General features: G+C 37.4%; 1 protein-coding gene and 1 pseudogene across 1 annotated transcript in view; one reads left to right on the top strand and one right to left on the bottom strand.

Annotated features, from left to right (window-relative positions):
* Positions 1-21,747, bottom strand: part of Dnajc3 (DnaJ heat shock protein family (Hsp40) member C3) — a 62,557-nt gene that overhangs the window by 33,150 nt on the left and 7,660 nt on the right. The window lies entirely within an intron of this gene.
* On the top strand, positions 322-19,961 carry LOC143411799 (eukaryotic translation initiation factor 1 pseudogene; annotated as a pseudogene).

The raw sequence follows: 21,747 nt of genomic DNA, 5'->3' as shown, positions 1-21,747 counted from the left end.
ATGAACAATAATTAGTAAGTAAATAATGTCAGGTAAAAAGTACTTTGGAGGGCTGGAGGATAGTATAGTTCAGTTGGTAGAATGCTTGCCTCACATGCAAAAGGCTCTGGGTTCAATCCCCAGCAACACACATACACACACACACACACACACACACACACACACACACAAGAAAAAAAAAATACTATGGAAAAAGTCAAGTGGTCTGAGAGGATTGAGAGTATAGGGTGATGGGGCCAGAGAGAGTAAATAAGGGGGTCAAGAGCAGGCATCCTTGAGAAGCTGACATCAAAGCGACTTAAAGAAAGTGAGGAACTCATCATGCAGAGATCTAGGAAAAAAGCTTTCCAAGAAGAACCAGCTAGTGTAAGGGCCCTAAGCCAGGAGAGCACGGACATGTTCCAGAAACATCAAGGAGGCCTGGACAACTGCAGCAGAGCCAACAGAGAGTGATATGAGGTCACAGAAATAGCGGGATGATTATGTAGTTTGGGATTTTTCTCTTGGTAAAAAAAAGGGGGGAGGGGGTACTACTGAAGCATCTTGAATAGAATAACATGATCTGATTGACCAGGCCAATTATCACAAATTTCCTCTCAACTCTGAATTCCTCCTTCAGCAGCTGCACTAAATTAATGGACTGGAGTTTTTAAGCATTTCTTGTTTTACACTGAGCACAATGTTATGTCTGTCAGTAAAGGGCACTGAGGAGAACTGCAGGAAGGACACTTCCTGGTTCGGCTTGCTGCATTTTATTTTTTTCTAGCTCCTGCTACATGGTCTGTTATGCCACTTCTACTACATGGTATGTATGGGGAGGACATCCAGTGGTGCTCTGCCCTAGCCAGAGGCCATGTGTCCAGAGGCCCAACCCCAGCAACCTGTCAGCCTTGGCCCAGGCACCTCATTATAAGGACACTGTACATTCTAGCTACACATACCCACAGCAGCTCCCAATCACCTCTACAAATAAACCAACCAGCTTTGGCTCACCTATACCTGACAGGGTTGTTTCCTATCTGCCCAGCTAGTATGGCAACAACTCAGCCAACTTCACCATTAACAAACTCAGGCTACTACTATACCTTATCCAATGAGGCCTGAATCCCAGCCTTGAGAAAGGGGCCCCTATTCCAAGTTGGCTCTTCCTTGGGTCTGTCAGCTCTGGAATATCTTTTAGCATTCTCTTTGCATTCTGTGTTACTCTCCTATAATATCTTAATAATTTTTTTACAGTAAGTCTTCCCTTTCATATTATTGTGTGCTTTGGCTCCTGAATGGACCCAAACTAATACACAGTTGGTACTGGAATTCCCAGGAGACAGACCCACAAAAGGCAATTTGAGGACTGAGTTGGCAGTACCCTTGGAACTTGAGTTAGTTCTGAGCTCCTTGACAATGGAAAAGGAGATGTTGGTAATCCATTGTAAGTACTAGAATCACAATTAGGTCACCACTTATGGTTGATCATAACAAAGTGCTAAGAAAGATATCTTAGAAGGCCAAGTACCTGCCATACCTAACCATATGGCAGAAATGGTGAAAATAAAGACTGCAATGTGAGGTTGATTCTTCTGAATACTTTACTAAAACAGAGAAAAACAACAAATCTCAAGTCTCAAGCCCCAGGTTAAAAAAAAAAAAAGAATAAAATGATATGGTAACTGCATATAACTAAAAAATATCCTCTGGTATATTTTAAATCATCTTTATATCTGTAATTATAGAGCTTTACATCTATAATTCCTAATACAAAGTAAATGTTGTTAGTTGCTATACTTTTTCATTTAGAGAATGATGGCAAGGAAAAAAGTCTACAAATCTTTGGAAGAGATGCTAATTTTTTTCCTGAATGTTTTATATTTATGGTTGGCAGAAACCACAGACACAGAGCCCATAATATATTAACTATATACATACAGGCAGCCCTCATAATTCAGATTCTTTTGAATTCACCCACTTAATAAAATTCATTTGTACTCAAAGCACCTTTACAACCTTTTGGGAACAGGTGCACATGCAGGAAGTAAAAATCTTGAGCCAGCTGTTCCCATCTAAAGTCAAACAAGCAACACTGCCTTTTTTCAGCTTTCCTATTATAAATAAAGGTCCTTTCCTTAGTGCAATTAGTGTCATTTTTTTGTGTTCATCTTGGTAATTTCATCACTTTTAAAAGGCTCCTAAGCATAGTACTGAAGATCAATGTTAATGATTCAACACTATATCTTAAGATTTATTTTAACAGAAAACAAGGTTGTCTTAATCTGTTGACAAAAATGTTGTGACCTGAGGCTTGCAATAACTTAACAATTTTATTTTCCCCTAAAAGTAATGCTTAGTTCAACACTTGTTCATTCAATGTTTGCAATGATTTCACAAATAATTTCCTACCAAGGCATATTATAATGAAAATGCCTAGCATACAGAATAAGGAGAGAATTTTTTTTTAAAGAGTAAAAGAGAGAGAATTTTTTTAATATTTATTTTTTAGTTTTTGGTGGACACAACATCTTTATTTTTTTATGTGGTGCTGAGGATCGAACCCAGCGCCCGTGCATGCCAGGCAAGCACGTTACCGCTTGAACCACATCCCCAGGCCCAGGAGAGAATTTATAAAAGCCATGAGAGAAAGGAATCAGATTACATGGGGCGGGGGGGCGAAATTGGGTTATCTGCAGATTTTTCAACCCAGACCCTGAAAGCTAGAAGATCCTAGAACAACATATATCAAGCTCTGAAAGAAAATGGATGCCAACCAAGAATCTTATATTCAGCAAAATTAAGGTTTAGACTTGATTGTTGGGGGTGTGTGGCTTTTGGGAAGCCGGTGGTGGCAGTTGGGCTCTGAGGGTTTTTTCCTGAGGAGCTGTTTTGTTTATTGTGTGTGGTTCTAAAAATAAAGTTAGTTTCTTTAGACAAGTGGCTCCTGAATTGTGCCCAGCCAGACTGCGGCATTTGGTGGCTCGCACGGGGAGTGACTGAGGGTAAGTAAACCGCTCGCCCCTGAGGGCAGGGTGATAGGATGGGGAGCCATTTTAAGATTCCTCTTTTGTTTTGCTTCATTTTTGTTTTAAGTTGCCTGTCCCTGGAGATGAGTGAGACGGAAGAAAAACCGCTCACTTCTGAGGAAAAACTATTTACGTCTGAGGAACAGATAGGGAGAAAGGACGGATGCACATGTCAGGAGGATAGAAAGGCTATAATGAATTTTTGTTGTTCCATTTTTATTTCATTCTGTCTCGGTTTTGTTTGGCGTCATCTTGTTGGGTTGTATTATAGTAGAAATACGGGATCAGAAACTAGTAAAAAACAAACTGAAAGAGTGTTAAGTAAATTGTTAGAGGAAGAAGGCATCTCAGTAAAATCAAGAACAGTCAGGGCATACGTTGATACAATGCAAAAATGTAGCCCATGGCTTTTTAAGGAGGAGTTGTTAAATATATCACAATGGAACCATCATGGTGAAGATTTAAAAAGAATAGAAAAGAACAGCCCAGGAACTCTGCCAGCTGGCACATTGGCATTGTGGGCATTGGTATCTGGTTTTCTTAGTCCAAAGCCTTCAATTCAGACAAAGGTAGAGGAAGGAGAAGACATATTGATTCAAGTAAATGAGGAGGTCTCTCAAGTTAGTCAGAAAGAGGAAAAGATTCAAGTAAAAGAGAAGGTCTTTCGAGCTAATCAGACAGAGAAAGAAAGTTTAGGGCAGAAAAAGCCATCAGGGGGAAAGTTACAAAAGGAGACTGCAACTAAAACCTTTCTATCACCAGAGGGCTTAAGTGTCCAACCAACAGCACCACCTCTACAGGAGACTGCTACTAACACCTTTCTATCACAAGAGGACGTAAGTGTCCAACTGACAAGGCCACTTCCATATGCTGAGAGGCCCCCAACCCCCGCAGTGGATAGTTCAGATCCTGAGACAGGATCTCAAGTATTAACATGCCCTGTATTTGAGGTAGGAGGGCAGCGAATTTACCATACTTTAAATTTCAAAACAGTGAAGCAGCTAAAAGAGGCTGTAACAACCTATGGTCCTCAAGCACCCTTCACTGTAAGCTTGGTCGAATCCATTACCAACTTGAACATGACGCCAGCAGATTGGGCTAATATGTGTAAAGCTGTGCTAAATGGAGGACAATACCTGTTATGGAAGGTTGCCAATGAGGAATTTTGCAAGGAGACGGCTAGGCGAAATGCAGCAGCTGGTTATCCTCAGAGAAATCTAGATATGTTGTTAGGAAAGGGACCTTATGAGGATCAGCAGCAACAAATTGCATATGATCCTGGTGTATATTTACAAATTGCTGTAGATGCAGTTAAGGCATGGAAGACTTTACAAGGACATGGAGGTTTACAAGGTCAATTATCTAAGATAATACAAGGAACTAATGAATCTTATGCTGAATTTGTAGATAGGCTTATTCAAACAGCTACCAGAGTTTTTGGGAATACAGAACAAGCAATGCTATTAATAAAACAACTGGCTTATGACCAAGCGAATCGTTGGTGCAGAGATATCATTAGACCATGGAAACATGAAGATTTAAACACATATATTAAATTATGTAGAGACATTAATGAACAAGAGCAAGTCATGGCAGCTGCAGTAAAACAGGCTTTAGATGCCAGAGACATTAATGAACAAGGGAAAATTGTGGCAGCTGCAGTAAAACAGGCTTTAGATGCCAGGCCAAGAACATGCTACAATTGTGAACAAACAGGACATTTTAAAAGGAATTGCCCCGTAGGAGGAGGGTTTAACAAAACTAGGTATCAAAGGAGTAGAATATCGGGTATTTGCCCATGATGCTGTAGAGGGAGACATTGGGCTAATGAATGCCGCAGTCTGGCTGGGCACAATTCAGGAGCCACTTGTCAAAAGAAACTAACTTTATTTTTAGAACCACACACGATAAACAAAACAGCTCCTCAGGAAAAAACCCTCAGAGCCCAACTGCCACCACCAGCTTCCCACAAGCCACACACCCCCAACAACTTCTTCCTCCCACAATCCTTCTGCTCTTGAGGCCGATTGGCTGGGTCGCATGGGCGGAGCCAAAAAAGTCCCCCAATGAGCAGCTCCGTGGTCTGAAAGGGCAGGGAAACAGCCCAATGAGCATCACCGCAGAAGAGCCAATCAGCTAGATGTTGCTGGGGCCGCTGTGAGCCAATCATCAGCTGGCAGTCTGAAAGTTTGCTGGGGCCCCTTCAGCTCATCAGCTGGCAGTCTGAAAGTTTGCTGGGGCCCCTTCGGCTGTGGCTCTCAACACTTGATGATGAAATAAAAACTTTCCATGATAAATAAAAGTTAAAAGAATTTACAACTAGAAAGCCTGCACTACAGAACATCCTCGGCAAAATATTCCATGAAGAGGAAATGAAAAACAACAGTGAAAATCAGAAGAAGGTACTACACTAAAGTAAAAACTAATCAAAGGAGAAAGCAAGTCAAGTTGAATACCACAAATAAACAAAAATGGCTGGGAATACAAATCATGTCTCAATAATAGCCCTGAATGTTAATGTCCTTAACTCACCAATCAAAAGACATAGACTAGCAGATTGATTTAAAACAAAAATCCCAACAATATACTGTCTCCAAGAGACTCATCTCATAGAAAAGACATCCACAGATGAAAGTGAAAGATTGGAAAAAATCATACCACTTACATGGACTGTGGAAGCAAGCATGGGTTTCCATCCTCACAGCAAATGAAGTAGACTTCAAACTAAAGTTAATCAAAAGGGATAAAGAAGGACACTACATACTGCTCAAGGGAACCATATACATCAACAAGACATAACAATTTTAAATATATATGTCCCCCAAAATGGAGCATCTAAGGTCATCAAACAAACTCTTCTCAAGTTCAAGAGTCAGATAGACCACAATAAAATAATTCTGGGTGACTTTAACACACCTCTTTCACCACTGGATAGATCTTCTAAACAAAAGCTAAACAAAGAAGCTCAATAATACAATCAATTACAGACTTAACAGACATATATAGAATATTTCATCCTTCAAGGAGAGAATACACTTTCTTCTCAGCAACACATGGCTCCGTCTCTAAAACAGACCATATATTGTGCCACACAGCAACTCTTAGCAAATATAGATAGTAGAGATACTACCCTGCATTCTATCAGATCATAATGGAATGATATTAGAAATCAATGATAAAAAATAAAAGCAACTCCAACACCTGGAGACGAAATAATATGCTATTGAATGAACAATGAGTTGCAAAAGACATCAAGGAGATTTTTAAAAATCTTAGAGGTAAATGAGAACACTGATACTGAATATTGAAATCTCTGGGACACAATGAAGGCAGTCTAAGAGGAAAGTTCATTGCATGGAGTTCATTCCTTAAAAGAAGAAAAAGTCAACAAATAAATGACCTAACATTACATCTCAAAGCCCTAGAAAAAGAAGAACAAATCAACACCAAAATCAGAAACAGGAAATAATTAAAATCAGAGCTGAAATCAATGAAATTGAAACAAACAACAACAACAAAAAAAAAAAAAAAAAACAATTGATAAACCCTTAGCCACACTAACAAAGAGAAGGAGAGAGAAAAAACTCAAATTACTAACATACGTGATGAAAAAAGAAATATCAATTAAAACAGACACTACAAAAATACAAAAGATAATTAGAAATTAATTTGGAAATTTGTACTTTAAGAAAATAGAAAATATTGAAGGCATCAACAAATTTCTTGAGTCATATGAGTTGTCCAAATTGAATCAGGATGATATACAGAATTTAACCAGATCAATTTCAAGCAATAAAATAGAAGACACCATCAGAACCTACCAACCAAGAGAAGCCCAGGACCGGATGGATACACAGCTGAGTTCTACAAGACCTTTAAAGAAGAACTAATACCAATACCCTTCAATTTATTTCATGAAATAGAAAAAGAAGGAGCACTTGCAAACTCATTCTATGAGGCCAATAGCACTCTGATTCCAAAACCAGGCAAAGACACATCAAAAAAAGAAAACTTCAGACCAATAGCTAATGAACATAGATACAAAAATTCTCCATAAAATTCTGGCAGATTGAATACAAAAACATATCAAAAAGATAGTGCACCATGATCAAATGGGGTTAATCCAAGGGATGCAAGGTTGGTTCAATATACGAAAATCAATAAATATAATTCATCACATCAATAGACTTAAAGAACCATATGATCATTTCAATAGATGCAGAAAAAGCATTCAACAAAATACAGCACTCCTTCATGTTAAAAACACTAGAAAAACGAGGGATAACAGGAACATATCTCAGCATTGTAAAAGCTATCTATGCTAAGCCCCAGGCCAACATCATGGAGAAAAATTGAAAGCATTCCCTCTTAAAACTAGAACAAGATAGGGATGCCCTATTTCAACTACTTCTATTTAACATAGTTCTTGAAACTCTAACCAGAGCAATTAGACAGACGAAAGAAATTAAAAGGGATACAGATAGGAAAAGAAGAACTCAAAAGCACTATTTGGTGACAATATGATTCTATACCTAGAAGACCCAAAAAATTCTACCAGAAAACTTCTAGAACTAGTAAATAAATTCAGCAAAGTAGCAGGATAAAAAATCAACACCCATAAATGAGAGGTATTTCTGTGTACCAGTGACAAACCCTCTAAAAGGGAAACGAGGAAAACTACCCGATTTACAATAGCCTAAAAAAAAAAAAAAAAAATACTCGGGATCAACTTAACAAAAGAGGTGAAAGAACTCTACAATAAAAACTACAGAATGCTAAAGAAAGAAATTAAAGAAGACCTGAGAAGATGGAAAGATCTCCCTTGTTCTTGGATAGGCAGAATTAATATTGTCAAAATGACCATACTTCCAAAAGCACTATATAGATTTAATGCAATTCCAATCAAAATCCCAATGACATTCCTCATAGAAACAGAAAAATCATGAAATTCATCTGAAAAATGAAGAGTGAAGTAAGAAGAGTGAAGCAGGTGGCATCAGTATACCAGATCTTAAACTAAACTTCAGAGCAATAGTAACAAAAACAGCATGATATTGGCACCAAAAAGACTTGTAGACCAATGGTACAGAATAGAGGATACAGAGACAAACCCACATAAATACTAGAAAAATCTCATACTAGAAAAAGGCACCAAAAACATACATGGGAGAAAAGATAGCCTCTTCAACAAATGGTGCTGGGGAAACTGGAAGTCCATATGCAACAAAATAAAATTAAACCCCTATCGCTCTCACCATGCACAAAACTCAACTCAAAGTGAATCAAGGCCCTAGGATTAAACCAGAGAACCTGCGCCTAATCAAAGAAAAAGTAGGCCCTAATCTCCATCAAGTCGGATTAGGCCCCAACTTCCTTAACAAGACTCCTATAGTACAAGAATTAAAATCAAGAATCAATAAATGGAATAGATTCCAACTAAAACGCTTGTTCTCAGAAAAAGAAACAGTAAAGTGAATAGAGAGTCTACATTTTTTTTTTTTTTTAAGTTTTCGGCATACACAACATCTTTGTTTGCATGTGGTGCTGAGGATCGAACCCGGGCCACACGCATGCTAGGCGAGCACGCTACCACTTGAGCCACATCCCCAGCCCTAAGAAAGCCTACATCAGATACAGTACTAATCTCTAGGGTATACAAAGAACTCAAAAATTGTAACGAACTATCAATAAATGGGTTAAGGAACTGAACAGACACTTTTCAGAAGAAGATATACAATCAATCAACAAATATATGAAAAAAATGTTCAACATCTCTAGCAATTAGAGAAATGCAAGTCAAAACTACTCTAAGATTTCATCTCATTCCAGTCAGAATGTTAGCTATTAAGAATACAAACAGGGCTGGGGATGTGGCTCAAGAGGTAGCACACTCTCCTGGCATGCGTGCGGCCCGGGTTCGATCCTCACCACATACAAACAAAGATGTTGTGTCCGCTGAAAACTAAAAAATAAAAGTTAAAAGTTTTCTCTCTTCTTTCTCTTTCTCTTTCTCTCTCTTTCTCTTTCAAAAAAAAAAAAAAAGAATACAAACAATAAGAAGTTTGGTGAGGATGTGGGGGAAAATGTACACTCATACATTGCTGGTGAGATTGCAAATTGGTGCAGCCAATATAAAAAGCAGTATGGAGATTCCTTGGAAAACTGGGAATGGAGCCACCATTTGACATAGACATCCCATTCCTCAGTCTATACCCAAAGATCTTAAAAATAGCATACTATAGGGATACAGCCACATCAATGTTTATAGCAGCACAATTCACACACAATAGCTAAACTGTGGAACCAAACTAGATGCCCTTCAGTAGATGAATGGATAAAGAAAATGTGGTATATATACACAATGGAATATTATTCAGCATTAAAAGAGAATGAAATCATGGCATTTCCAGGTAAATGGATAGAATTGGAGAATATAATGGTAAGTGAAGTTAGCCAATCCCCAAAAAAACTAAATGCCAAATGTTTTCTCTGATATAAGGAGGCTGATTCATGATGGGGTTGTGGGGGCAGCATGGGAGGAACAGACGAACTCTAGATAGGGCAAAATGGAGGGAGGGGAAGGAAGGGCGTATGGGGTTAGGAAAGACAGTGGAATGAGACATCATTACCCTAAGTACATGTATGAAGAACACGAAATGGTGTGACACTATTTTGTGTTTAATTAGAGATACGAAATTTTGTGTTCTATATGTATAATATGAATTGCAATGCATTCTGCTGTCATATATAACAAATAAAAAAGAACATAATTTCCTGAATCCACTGTATTAAATGCATTCTTCTAATTCATTTTAATTTTTTAGATGTTGGTGGACCTTTATTTTATTCATTTCTTTATATGCAGTTCTGAGAATCGAACCCAGTGCCTCACACTTGCTAGACAAGTGCTCTACTACTGAGCCACAATTCCAGCCCTTCTAATTCATTTTTATTTAAAATATGAATTGTTGAATTTACATTTACAATTTAGTCTTTATATAACTGAATACTGAGTAAAACACTGATAGAATAATAGTAGTAATTAATATAGCCAGTAATAGATATATAACTATTTAAAATACCCTGTTTTCTCAATTAGGATATAGATTAGAATTTCTTATAAGAAAGATAGCTATAAAATAAGAAAGATAGCCATAAATTGTTTTGGTTGCTGTAACAAAAATACCATAATCAAGCTGGGTGCAATGGTACACGCCTGTAATTGCAGCAGCTTGGGAGGCTGAGGCAGGAGGATCACAAGTTCAAAGCCAGCCTCAGCAAAAGCAAGGTGCTAAACTTTTCAGTGAGACCCTGTCTCTAAATAAAATACAAAATTTTATATTATATATATTATTTATATGGCTCAGTGGTCAAGTGTCCCTGAGTTCAATCCCTGGTACCTAAAAAAAAAAAAAAAAAATACCATAAACAACATTTATTTCCCATAATTCTAGAGTCTAGGAAGCCCAACATCAAGATGCCAGCAGATTCAGTGTCTGATAAGTACCCATTTCTCACAGATGTCCCTTCTTACTGGATCCTCACATGACAGAGGGATTAATGCTTCCTCAAGCCCCTTTTATAGGTGTACTACTTCCATTCATAAGGGCTCAGCCATTTCCTTAAGGTCCTACCTCTTAATACTATCACACTGACTTAGGTTTCAACGTATTAATTTTATGGGGACACAAATATTCAGACCACAGCAAAAGAGTTGTTTTGTTGTACGGAAACTAAAATACATATTAGTCCACTTTCTGTGGCTGTAATAGAATACCGGAAACTGGGTAATTTACTTTTTTAGAAAGGGGATTATTTTGGCTCAAAGTTCTAGAAGCCAAAAAGCCCCAAAACAAAAGCTGCCTCTGTGAGTGAGGGTCCTGTGCTATTTCCAAACAAGGCAGAGGCTGGAAGGGCAAGCAGGCATGTTTGTAAAAGAGGCAAAATACAAGGAGCAGCGTGACTTTATAACAACCAGCTCTTGGTAAATAATCCAGTTCCACAAGGGCTAAAATTCACTTATTTCTGAGAGATGGCATTAATCCAATCATGAGAGCTCCACTCACATGACCCAAACACTTTACATGGTGTTCTACCTCCCAACACTGCCACATTGAGGAATTAATTTAAGTTCGAACACCTGAATTTCTAGGGCACATACTCAAAAGTATAACAGATGCATATGGAAACTAAGTAGCCAAAGTACATTTCCTTTACAATGAGCAGGATGTTAAGTTTTTCAGAGTGCTTTGCTTAAGAATATTACAGGGAAAGTCTGAAGAGTAGTTACTTGGGTGGGTAGGAAAAAATGACAAACCAAGAAGAGGCAATAGGGAACTTTGGAAGGTGCTGATAATACTCTAATATTGATAGAGGTATGAGTTACACGTGTATATGCAGCTATAAAATTTCAGCAAGTGTATGTATTTAAGATGTGGACATTTCGTTGTATGTTATATTAAATTTTACACAAGAAAAAGTCAGTGATGTATATGTTAAAGTATGTAGGGACATATGTACTAATGTTTTGAAACATATTTTAAAAAGATTAATGGATTGATAAAGAAATGCCCAGTGAACGTGTATTTAAAAAATAAGTATAATAAACCATTAATGGTAGAATCTCAGTGATAGTTATTAGGACTGAACACTGTAAAATTCTTTCAACTTTGAAAAATGTTTAATAATAATATATTAGGGCTATGTACAGTGGCCCCCCACCTATAATCCCAGCTACTTCAGAGACAGAAGAGAGGAGGATCACAATTTCTAGTCCAGCCTAAGAAACTTAGAAAGACTCTGTCTCAAAAATTTAAAAAAAAAAAAGGCTGAAGGGGTGTAGCTCAGTGATAGAGTACCCATAGCACAAATTAATAATAACAACAACAATATTTGGAATGTATGACTTATGAGAGAATAAGTTAAGGCACCTAAAACCTACAGTTAAAATTAAGTGAAATTTAAAATTCAGTTAATCACTCTAGTCCTAGTTTAAGTGCTCAAGTTACTAGTGTAAGGGTGAAGAAATAATTTTCTACCCTTTATAGTTATTTTTTACAGGGATTCCCTGTAACAAAAGACAAATTAACAAGAGAAAAATAAAAAGAAGTCTATTAGCATGTATACCTCAAATATACATGGGAGGAAACTCAAGGGAACTAAATAAATCTCTACAGTAGATCCCAAAGAGTTTATAAACTTCAGGTATTAAATACCATTATTTGCTGGGTTGATCCCCAGTACCCCAAAAAAGAAAAAAAAATGCAAACAACTTTTATTGTACCTATTTTTTACTTAAATAAGTCTATTATTTTTACCTGATGCTTAAAATTAAGAATTATGATCGGCTCTATCATATTGGTGCAGGCACCAACTTCTTAACAAGACCCCTAAAGCTCAAATAATAAAACCAAGAATCATTAAGTGGGATATCATCAAATTAAAAAAGCTTCTGCACAGCAAAAAAAACCTACTCACATGAAGAAAGAGCCATAAAATGGGAGAAAATCTTTGCCAGCTACAACTCTGACAAGGGAATAATATACAGAATACGAAAAAAATTCAAAAAAACTTAACACCAAGAAACAAATGGGCAAAAGAACTAAACATCATTTCTCAAAAGAATAAATACAGATGGCCACAAAATGTTCAACATCTATAGCAATCAATTGTGTTTTGCAAATCAAAAAGCAACACTAAGATTTCATCTGACTCCAATCATAATAGCAATTATCAAGAATACAAGTAATAATAAACGTTGGCCAGGACATGGGGGAAAAGGTACACTCCAACATTGTTGGTGGGGCTGCAGACTAGTAGAACCACTCCTAAAAGCAGTATGGAGATTTCTCAAAAAACCTAGGAATGGAACCACCATATGATCCAGTTTGGTATTTATCCCAAAGAACTAAAATTGGCATGTTATACTGATACAGTCACATTAATGCTTACAGCAGCACAATTCACAGTTGCCAAATTAAGGAACCAGCCCAGATGTCCATCAATAGATACGTAGATTAAGAAAATGTGGCATATATACACAATGGAGTTCTACTCAGCCATAAAGGAGAATGAAATTATGGCATTTGTCCATAAGTGGATGGAACCCGAGAACATCATGCTAAGTGAAATAAGCCAGACTCAGAAAATCAAGGATCGAATATTTTCTCTCATATGCTGAAGCTAGAGCAAAATAAGGGGAAAGAAAGGGAGATCAGATATTATAAAGATATAGGGATGGTAAAGTGGGAGGGAAGAGGGCCAAGAAAGGGGAGAAAATATAGACCAAATTTAGCAAAAATCACAGTATATGCATACATAAATATACCACAAGAAATTGCACCTTTATGTATAAGTAGAAACTAACAATTAAAAATAAATAAATGGGGGCTAGGATTGTGGCTCAGCGGTAGAGCACTCACCTTGCATGTGCAAGACCCTGGGTTCAATCATCAGCACCACATAAGAATAAATAAGTGAAATAAAGGTATTGTTTCCAACTACAACTAAAAAATACATGAAAGAAAGAAAGAAAGAAAGAAAGAAAGAAAGAAAGAAAGAAAGAGCGGTATAGTAGAGGAAGGAGAATGCGGGGAGGTGGAGGGGAGAGAAAATAGGGGACCGGAACTGAAATGGAGTAAATAAAATTGCATGTACATATGACTCTGTCAAAATGAACCCAACTACTATGTATAACTACAAAGCACTAAGGAAAAAAAAAAAAAGTTGTGCTTAGATGGATTACTCATGGAAAATTCATGAGGTGTTAAAACTACTGATTATCTAAAGTTATTTCCACAATAACTGTTTTTACAGGATGTGCATGTTAAGCAGTCATAACAAAAGCAAGAATCCAAAAGTTAAATATTGGGGTTCTGTTTGTTTTACTACTGTGCTTGGATACATGGAGTAATGGATACTGCACTTCTACTTGAACATTTGTTCTTAGATCATACATGCTCTAGAAGATAAAGACCCCATTCAGCATATAGTCTTCCTGCCTATTGCCCCCTGCACCTTTATAAAATCCCTTTAGTGTACCTGAGCTCCCTCAGATAGAGCTTCAAGGACCCTTGCCCCTCCATCTTCTTAGGGGCAGTCCTTGAATAAAACTTCCTTCCCAACAACTTTGTCTCCAAAGTATTAGTTTTCAAGCAGTGAGCAGCTGGATCTGGGTCCAGTAACAAATGGACATTATATTTTCAGACATTATGAAATAATGATATATTCATAAAATATTGCTGACAGACTTCATCATTCCTTTTCCTCCTTTTTCCACTGGAAATTAGAGTAAGAGTTTAAAACGTAATTTATGTAATTAAAACTATTATAAATAATAAGGGAAACAACTTATGCAAAGTATATAAGGAAAATAAGATATTTTCAGTATTGAACATTTTAAGGAATGAGGATTTTTTTTTTTTTTTTTTTTTTTTTTTTGTAAAGGAAAGGAGTAAGGAAATTAACAGAATGCACACAGGCAAGTTCAAGTTTTGGATAATCATAAGGTAACATTAGTTGGGTAAGAATCTCCAGAACGCTAATGAAGAAACTCATTAGTTCATAAAACAGCTAATTAAAGATCCAGCAGAGGGTGGGGGTTGTAGCTCAGTGGTAGACTGCTCGCCTTGCATGTGGAAGACACTGGGTTCAATCCTTAGCGCCACATAAAAATAAAATAAAGGTGTTGTGTCCATCTACAACTTAAAAAAAAAAAATTAAAAGATCCAGTAGAACAAGAAGTACATGAAACTGAATGAATTGATAAAAAGAAATTATGGGGGATTTCCTGACTTTGCTGTTTGATGCCCTGCTTGTTGTTTGTTTTGTTTTTTCATATTTGAAGAAATTTTTCTCTCTTTTGTCTAGTTATCTAAAGCTTACAAGAAATCTGATAGTGGGGCTGGGATTGTGGCTCGGCGGTAGAGTGATCCCCTAGCATAGGTGGGACCCAGGTTTGATCCTCAACACCACATAAAAATAAAGGCATTGTGTTGTGTCCATCTACACCTAAAAAAATAAACATTTAAAAAAAAAAAAAAAGAAAAAGAAATCTGATAGGGCATATTTTTGAAAACAGAATTTTCCCTACTTGATCCCTCAAGAATTCCATTACTGTTAGTGGATATTCTAATTTTTATGGCAATATAGTATTTGCATAAGTGCAATAAGAATCTTTTAACAGGAGTCAATTTGAAGCACTGTCTATACTACCAAAGCTTTGACTAGAATGTCATCATATTTGAGCATGTGTATAGAATCAGATATGAGCAGTTTTAAGAAACTAAGGTTGACTTTATGGAGACAATAAAAGCCCCTTGAAATTGGGGGAGAACTGGAACATACAAGATTCCCTTAGTTGGTTCCTTACATGTGAGCAAGAAATTTCATATCCTGGCAGTTTTAGGAAGCTTAAGATAGTTTGGGGATCTTGAGAAAGAGAAATTCATCCAAACCTACAGGTATTGCAGGCCAAATCTGATGGCAAGTCCTTGGCTCCTAGCAATAAGAGGCTTTTAAAAGCCCAATTTGAGTTTCCCTACTAAAAAGTCTAACAAAGCATATTTTAAAAGTATACCCATTATTAGATTCCAGTCTCATTCTTTGAGATTTTGTTATTCTACCTATAAATTGGACTGACCTCTGAATTCTTCTAGTTTACTTGCAATATCTGGCTATGACAACCAAACTAGCATTTTAATTTTCTTATACCCTCTTGATATAGAATGACTAAGAAGAAAATCTGCCCTTTTCCCAAAGACCTGGTAGCTGAAGCTGAGTGATCTCACATAAACTTCAAAAAGAGATCATGACAAAAGCTCATATCTATACAACCTCATGCCTGTTGCCCTATGAGTCATTCCGATATGCTCAAATGGCAAAAGATGCTTCAAACCCAACATCTAGAAATTTTCTTCACTGGTTGATCAAAAAAATGGTTTATAGTCTGTTCTACTCATTAACTTCTGTTTTTGTTTCCACAGAAATATACCTTCAGTGGGCTAAGGGACACTCTACCAATCAGTTCTAATCATCTGGCCCTTTTCTGAGTCTCATGCGCAGGACTCCCATATAATGTATATGTGGGTATGTAATTTTTTCCCTATTATTTTGTCTTTTAATTCATAAGAATTATTAGATAATAATTTATACTTTTAGTCATTCATAATGTATAAATCATAGAATTATTGACATTACTGTCAATTTAATTCATAACCCAGGCAAACAACAAAAAGGGTAGAACAAAGTCACTTTTCCCTCCCCAAAAAAGGGAAAGAGGAAACCTTAACTTAGAAGCACCCAAAACTTAAGAGTTAATCAGGACCTATATGAGGCAACAATTTGAAAACATTTGGCTTATTAATGAGTGTGTTGGTAACATCTGGAGAAGTTAGTTGGGGGTTTTCAGGAAGCTGGGAATGCACTGTTATTTGTCTCTTTTAAAATAATGAGGGGAGTTAAGTTCAAACTCTGCTGCTACAAGACCCCACTGCAGTGATCCTTAGATCTCTCTGTGGCTAGCTTTGAGTCTTCCTTACAATCTTTGTAAATAAAAACAAAATAATGAGGATATAAGTTGCAACTATGAAAATTCACTATGTAGGGCTTGGGTTGTGGCTCAGTGGCAGAGTGCTTGCCTTGCACATGTGAGGCACTGGGTTCAATCCTCAGCACCGCATAAAAATAAAAGCAAACAAGATAAAGATATTGTGTCCCTGTATAACTAAAAAATATTTTAGAAAAAAATTCACTATGTAAAGAGATTTGGAAACTGATTCTATTTAGCTAAGTACAGTAGCCCAAACCTGTAATCCCCATTACTCAGAAGGCTGAAGCAGGGGGACTTGCAAGTTTAAGGCCAGATTTTTTTTTATTAGTTGTTCAAAACATTACAAAGCTCTTGACATATCATATTTCATACATTTGATTCAAGCAGATTATGAACTCCCATTTTTACCCCATATACATATTGCAGATTCACATCAGTTACACATCCACTTTTTTACATACTGCCATACTAGTGTCTGTTGTATTCTGCTGCCCTTCCTATCCTCTACTATCCCCCCTCCCCTCCCCTCCCCTCCCATCTTCTCTCTCTACCCCATCTACTGTAATTCATTTCTCTCTCTTGTTTTTTTTTCCCTTTCCCCTCATTTCCTCTTATATGTAATTTTGTATAACAATGAGGGTCTCCTTCCTTTACCATGCAATTTCCCTTCTCTCTCTCTTTCCCTCCCCCCTCTCGTCCCTGTTTAACGGTGATCTTCTTCTCATGTTCTTCCTCCCTATTCTGTTCTTAGTTGCTCTCCTTATATCAAAGATGACATTTAGCATTTGTTTTTTAGGGATTGGCTAGCTTCACTTAGCATAATCTGCTCTAGTGCCATCCATTTCCCTGCAAATTCCATGATTTTGTCATTTTTTAGTGCAGAGTAATACTCCATTGTGTATAAATGCCACATTTTTTTTATCCATTCATCTATTGAAGGGCATCTAGGTTGGTTCCACAGTCTAGCTATTGTGAATTGTGCTGCTATGAACATCGTTGTAGCAGTATCCCTATAGTATGCTCTTTTAAGGTCTTTAGGGAATAGTCCAAGAAGGGGAATAGCTGGGTCAAATGGTGGTTCCATTCCCAGCTTTCCAAGAAAGCTCCATACTGCTTTCCAAATTGGCCGCACCAATTTGCAGCCCCACCAGCAATGTACAAGTGTACCCTTTTCCCCACATCCTCGCCAGCACTTGTTGTTGTTTGACTTCATAATGGCTGCCAATCTTACTGAAGTGAGATGGTATCTTAGGGTAGTTTTAATTTGCATTTCTCTGACTGCTAGAGACGGTGAGCATTTTTTCATGTACTTATTGATTGATTGTATGTCCTCCTCTGAGAAGTGTCTGTTCAGGTCCTTGGCCCATTTGTTGATTGGGTTATTTGTTATCTTATTGTTTAATTTTTTGAGTTCTTTGTATACTCTGGATATTAGGGCTCTATCTGAAGTGTGAGGAGTAAAGATTTGTTCCCAGGATGTAGGCTCCCTATTTACCTCTCTTATTGTTTCTTTTGCTGAGAAAAAACTTTTTAGTTTAAGTAAGTCCCATTTGTTGATTCTTGTTATTAACTCTTGTGCTATGGGTGTCCTATTAAGGAATTTGGAGCGCGACCCCACAATATGTAGATTGGAGCCAACTTTTTCTTCTATCAGGCGCAGAGTCTCTGATTTGATATCAAGCTCCTTGATCCATTTTAAGTTAACTTTTGTGCATGGCAAGAGAAGGGGATTCAGTTTCATTTTGTTGCATATGGATTTCCAGTTCACTTAGTTGAGACTCTTATCTCAAAATAAAATGTAAAAGGTGCTGGGGATGTAACTCAGTGGTAGAGCCCTGGCCTAGCATGTGTGAGGCCCTCAGTTTAATGCCCAAAACAACAACAACAAAAAAGAAAGAGTAATTGAGTAATTGATCATATTCAGATAGGGAGGCTCACCTCCTGTAGATCCAGCCAATTCCTTATGACATCCAAAAATATAACCTGCTTTTTTTTTGGTCCTGGGAATTGAATTCAGAAGTGCTCTACCACTGAGCCCTTTATATTTTTTATTCTGAGACAGAGTCTTTCTAAATTTCTGAGGCTGGCCTCGAACAAGAACATCTGCTACCTTAGCCTCCCAAGTCACGACAATTATAGAACACTGAACCTAGCCATGTAACCTACTTTATATAATGAACAGTATAGAAACTAATATTTGTTTCATTAACAATTATTACTGAACATATATTCTGCATGAAACTGTTGAGTTTTAAAACAAAGATGAGTAGTCATCTTCCAAAGAAGCAGGACAAATCTTTAGGGTCTTCTGAGAGAGAGTACCTGTTTTCTACAGCTTTATATTTGAGTCCCTACCAACATGCTAATATGTTTATAGAATCGTAGGATGAATGAGATTGGCTTCAAAATCATCTGAGAGAAGGGAATAAGAGAATAGACAAGATTGTTCTCTGTTGATAATTTTTTGAAGCTGTGCAAAAGTGGTTCTCTCTACTATTCCACTCTGTTGTATTTTTAATATTTTCTAAAATCTACAAAATTTTTTTAAAAAACTGAATCCCTTCCCAGTCACTGAGCCGCGGCGGAGGTCTCAGCAGCCTCCCCCTCGAGCCCCCTCGCTTCCCCACGCTCAGTTCCCCCCACCCTCCGCCCACCTTCTCCCGCAGCCGCCTTTCGCTATCCTATTGTATGTCCGCTATCCAGAACCTCCACTCTTTTTTTTTTAAGAGAGAGTGAGAGAGGAGAGAGAGAGAGAGGAGAGAGAGAGAGAGAGAGAGAGAGAGAGAATTTTAATATTTATTTTTTAGTTATCGGCGGACACAACATCTTTGTTTGTATGTGGTGCTGAGAATCGAACCCGGCCCCACTCATGCCAGGCGAGCGCACTACCACTTGAGCCACAAAACCTCCACTCTTTCGGCCCCTTTGCTGATGCAAGTAAGGGTGATGACCTGCTTCCTGCTGGCACTGAGGATTATATCCATATAAGAATTCAACAGAGAAACGGCAGGAAGACCCTTACTACTGTCCAAGGGATCGCTGATGATTACCATAAAAAGAAACTAGTGAAGGCGTTTAAGAAGAAATTTGCCTGCAATGGTACTGTAATTGAGCATCCAGAATATGGAGAAGTAATTCAGCTACAGGGTGACCAGCGCAAGAATATATGCCAGTTCCTGGTAGAGATTGGACTGGCTAAGGACGATCAGCTGAAGATTCATGGGTTTTAAGTGCTTGTGGCTCACTGAAGCTTAAGTGAGGATTTCCTTGCAATGAGTAGAATTTCCCTTCTGTCCCTGTCACAAGTTTAAAAACCTCACAGCTTGTATAATGTAACCATTTGGGGTCCGCTTTTAACTTGGACTAGTGTAACTCCTTCATACAATAAACTGAAAAGAGCCATAAAAAAAAAAAAAAAAATGAATCCCTCAACTAAGGAAATTGGCTAATCAAAAATTCTCTTACATTAAAAAAAAAAGTTTTAAAGAATGGGCCACAGGAACTATATTAAGACAGCTAACTAAGCACATGAGTTTGCCTCCCAATATATTATGACAAAAGTTATTTAAACAGATAATACATAAACTTGGTAGGAAAAAAAATTAAAGAAAAGGCACATTAAAAAAAATTAGAAAAATTCTGAAAATATATAAAATACAGGATTGCAGTAGTAGACAAAACAACATTCAATCACACTTTCAGAAGTGTGCCAGACAGATGGCTCCAAGTTCTCTACATGCCCCAAACTCAGATCCAAGGAACAGAAAAGGGCCCTGTAGACTTCTTAGCCTCCAGCTAGTAAAGTACCCTTCTCCCATAATCAGCAAAGATTTGCAAGAGGCACTTCTGAAACAAAAAGATGTTCATGAACCCAGTTCTTAAAGACATCAACACTAAATAAGAGAATTAGGGAACAAAAATAATGGTGCAAATAAAAATCTAAAAATGAATATAACTGATATTCTTATAAATTCAAAGGACACAACATCTGCTAAAAAAGTTGTGTTATCTTTACACTCACAGCTCTAGCAGTAGGGATACACTGGAGAACAAGACATAAACAAGAAAATTTAAGTGTCATGATGCTAAGGGGACAGAGTGCCTAAGGAAAGGAGAAGCTGTACTTAATATGATAAAGAGAGGAGCAAAATAAAGCCTCCCTAAGAAGATAATGTTTGAGTTAAAACATAAATAACAAGGGGGGGGGAATCTCCAATGACAGGAAGTCCCCATCATGCCCAGACAAGGAGAACAAAACCAATGCAGAAGGCCTGGGGCGGACCAAGCTCAACTTCAGGGAAACTCAAGGAAGCTCCCGCATGGTAAGAAAAGGGACATGACATAGGATATAGATAGGCAAGATGGATCACAAAAGGCCTTGCAGGCCACAGTAAGAAATTTAAATTTTATTCCAAATAAAAAAAGGAAGTCATCAAAATGGAATTTAGCAAGGAACTGAAAATCTGATTTATATTTTAATTTAATTTATTTATTTTTGGTACTGGAGAATGAATCTAGGTGCTTTACCACAGAGCTATATCCCCTTTTTATTTTTTATTTAGTGACAGAGTTTTGCTACCTCAGCCTCCTGAATTGCTAGGATTACAGACATGCACCACCAAAAGATGTATTAAGAACATCATCATTCACTCCTCCACCACTTACTTACATTCCTATAACAACAAAATGAACTGGTTGTACTTCCTGGAGCCTACTGCATTCTCATTCATGCCTCATGCTTTTTACATTTGCAAGTGGGCATTCCCCACTTGCCCACCTAGAAAATTCTACTCATCTATCAATATTCTGCACTCAAATGCTCACTTCTTTGTGAAACCTCCCCTACCTATTTTGGGGCAAGGATTAGGGACAAGGGTATGGGTCCTTCCATACACCCACAGTACTTTGCATCCCCATAATCACATATGCATGACTTCACTTTGGAATGCCACTCTCTCAATACACTGCTCTTCGGTTTCCTTGTCTTTTACAACCTTGACACACACCTCTACCACCACCAAAATTGACCCAAACTGATTAAAATCAAGTTTAAAAGCAGCAACTGTCATTTTTTCCTTTAGATCATCTAGTTTACATATACTTTACATAGTGGACATTCAAAATTTGTAATATGAATTACTTAAATATGTTACAATTTTTCAGAATATTAGAACCTGAGATACATAACAG

This window comes from Callospermophilus lateralis, chromosome 12 (assembly GCF_048772815.1).
Source record: "Callospermophilus lateralis isolate mCalLat2 chromosome 12, mCalLat2.hap1, whole genome shotgun sequence".
Classification (NCBI taxonomy): Eukaryota; Metazoa; Chordata; class Mammalia; order Rodentia; family Sciuridae; genus Callospermophilus; species Callospermophilus lateralis.
The sequence above is the reverse complement of the archived record's forward strand: the minus strand, read 5'-3'. Positions and strand labels throughout refer to the sequence as shown.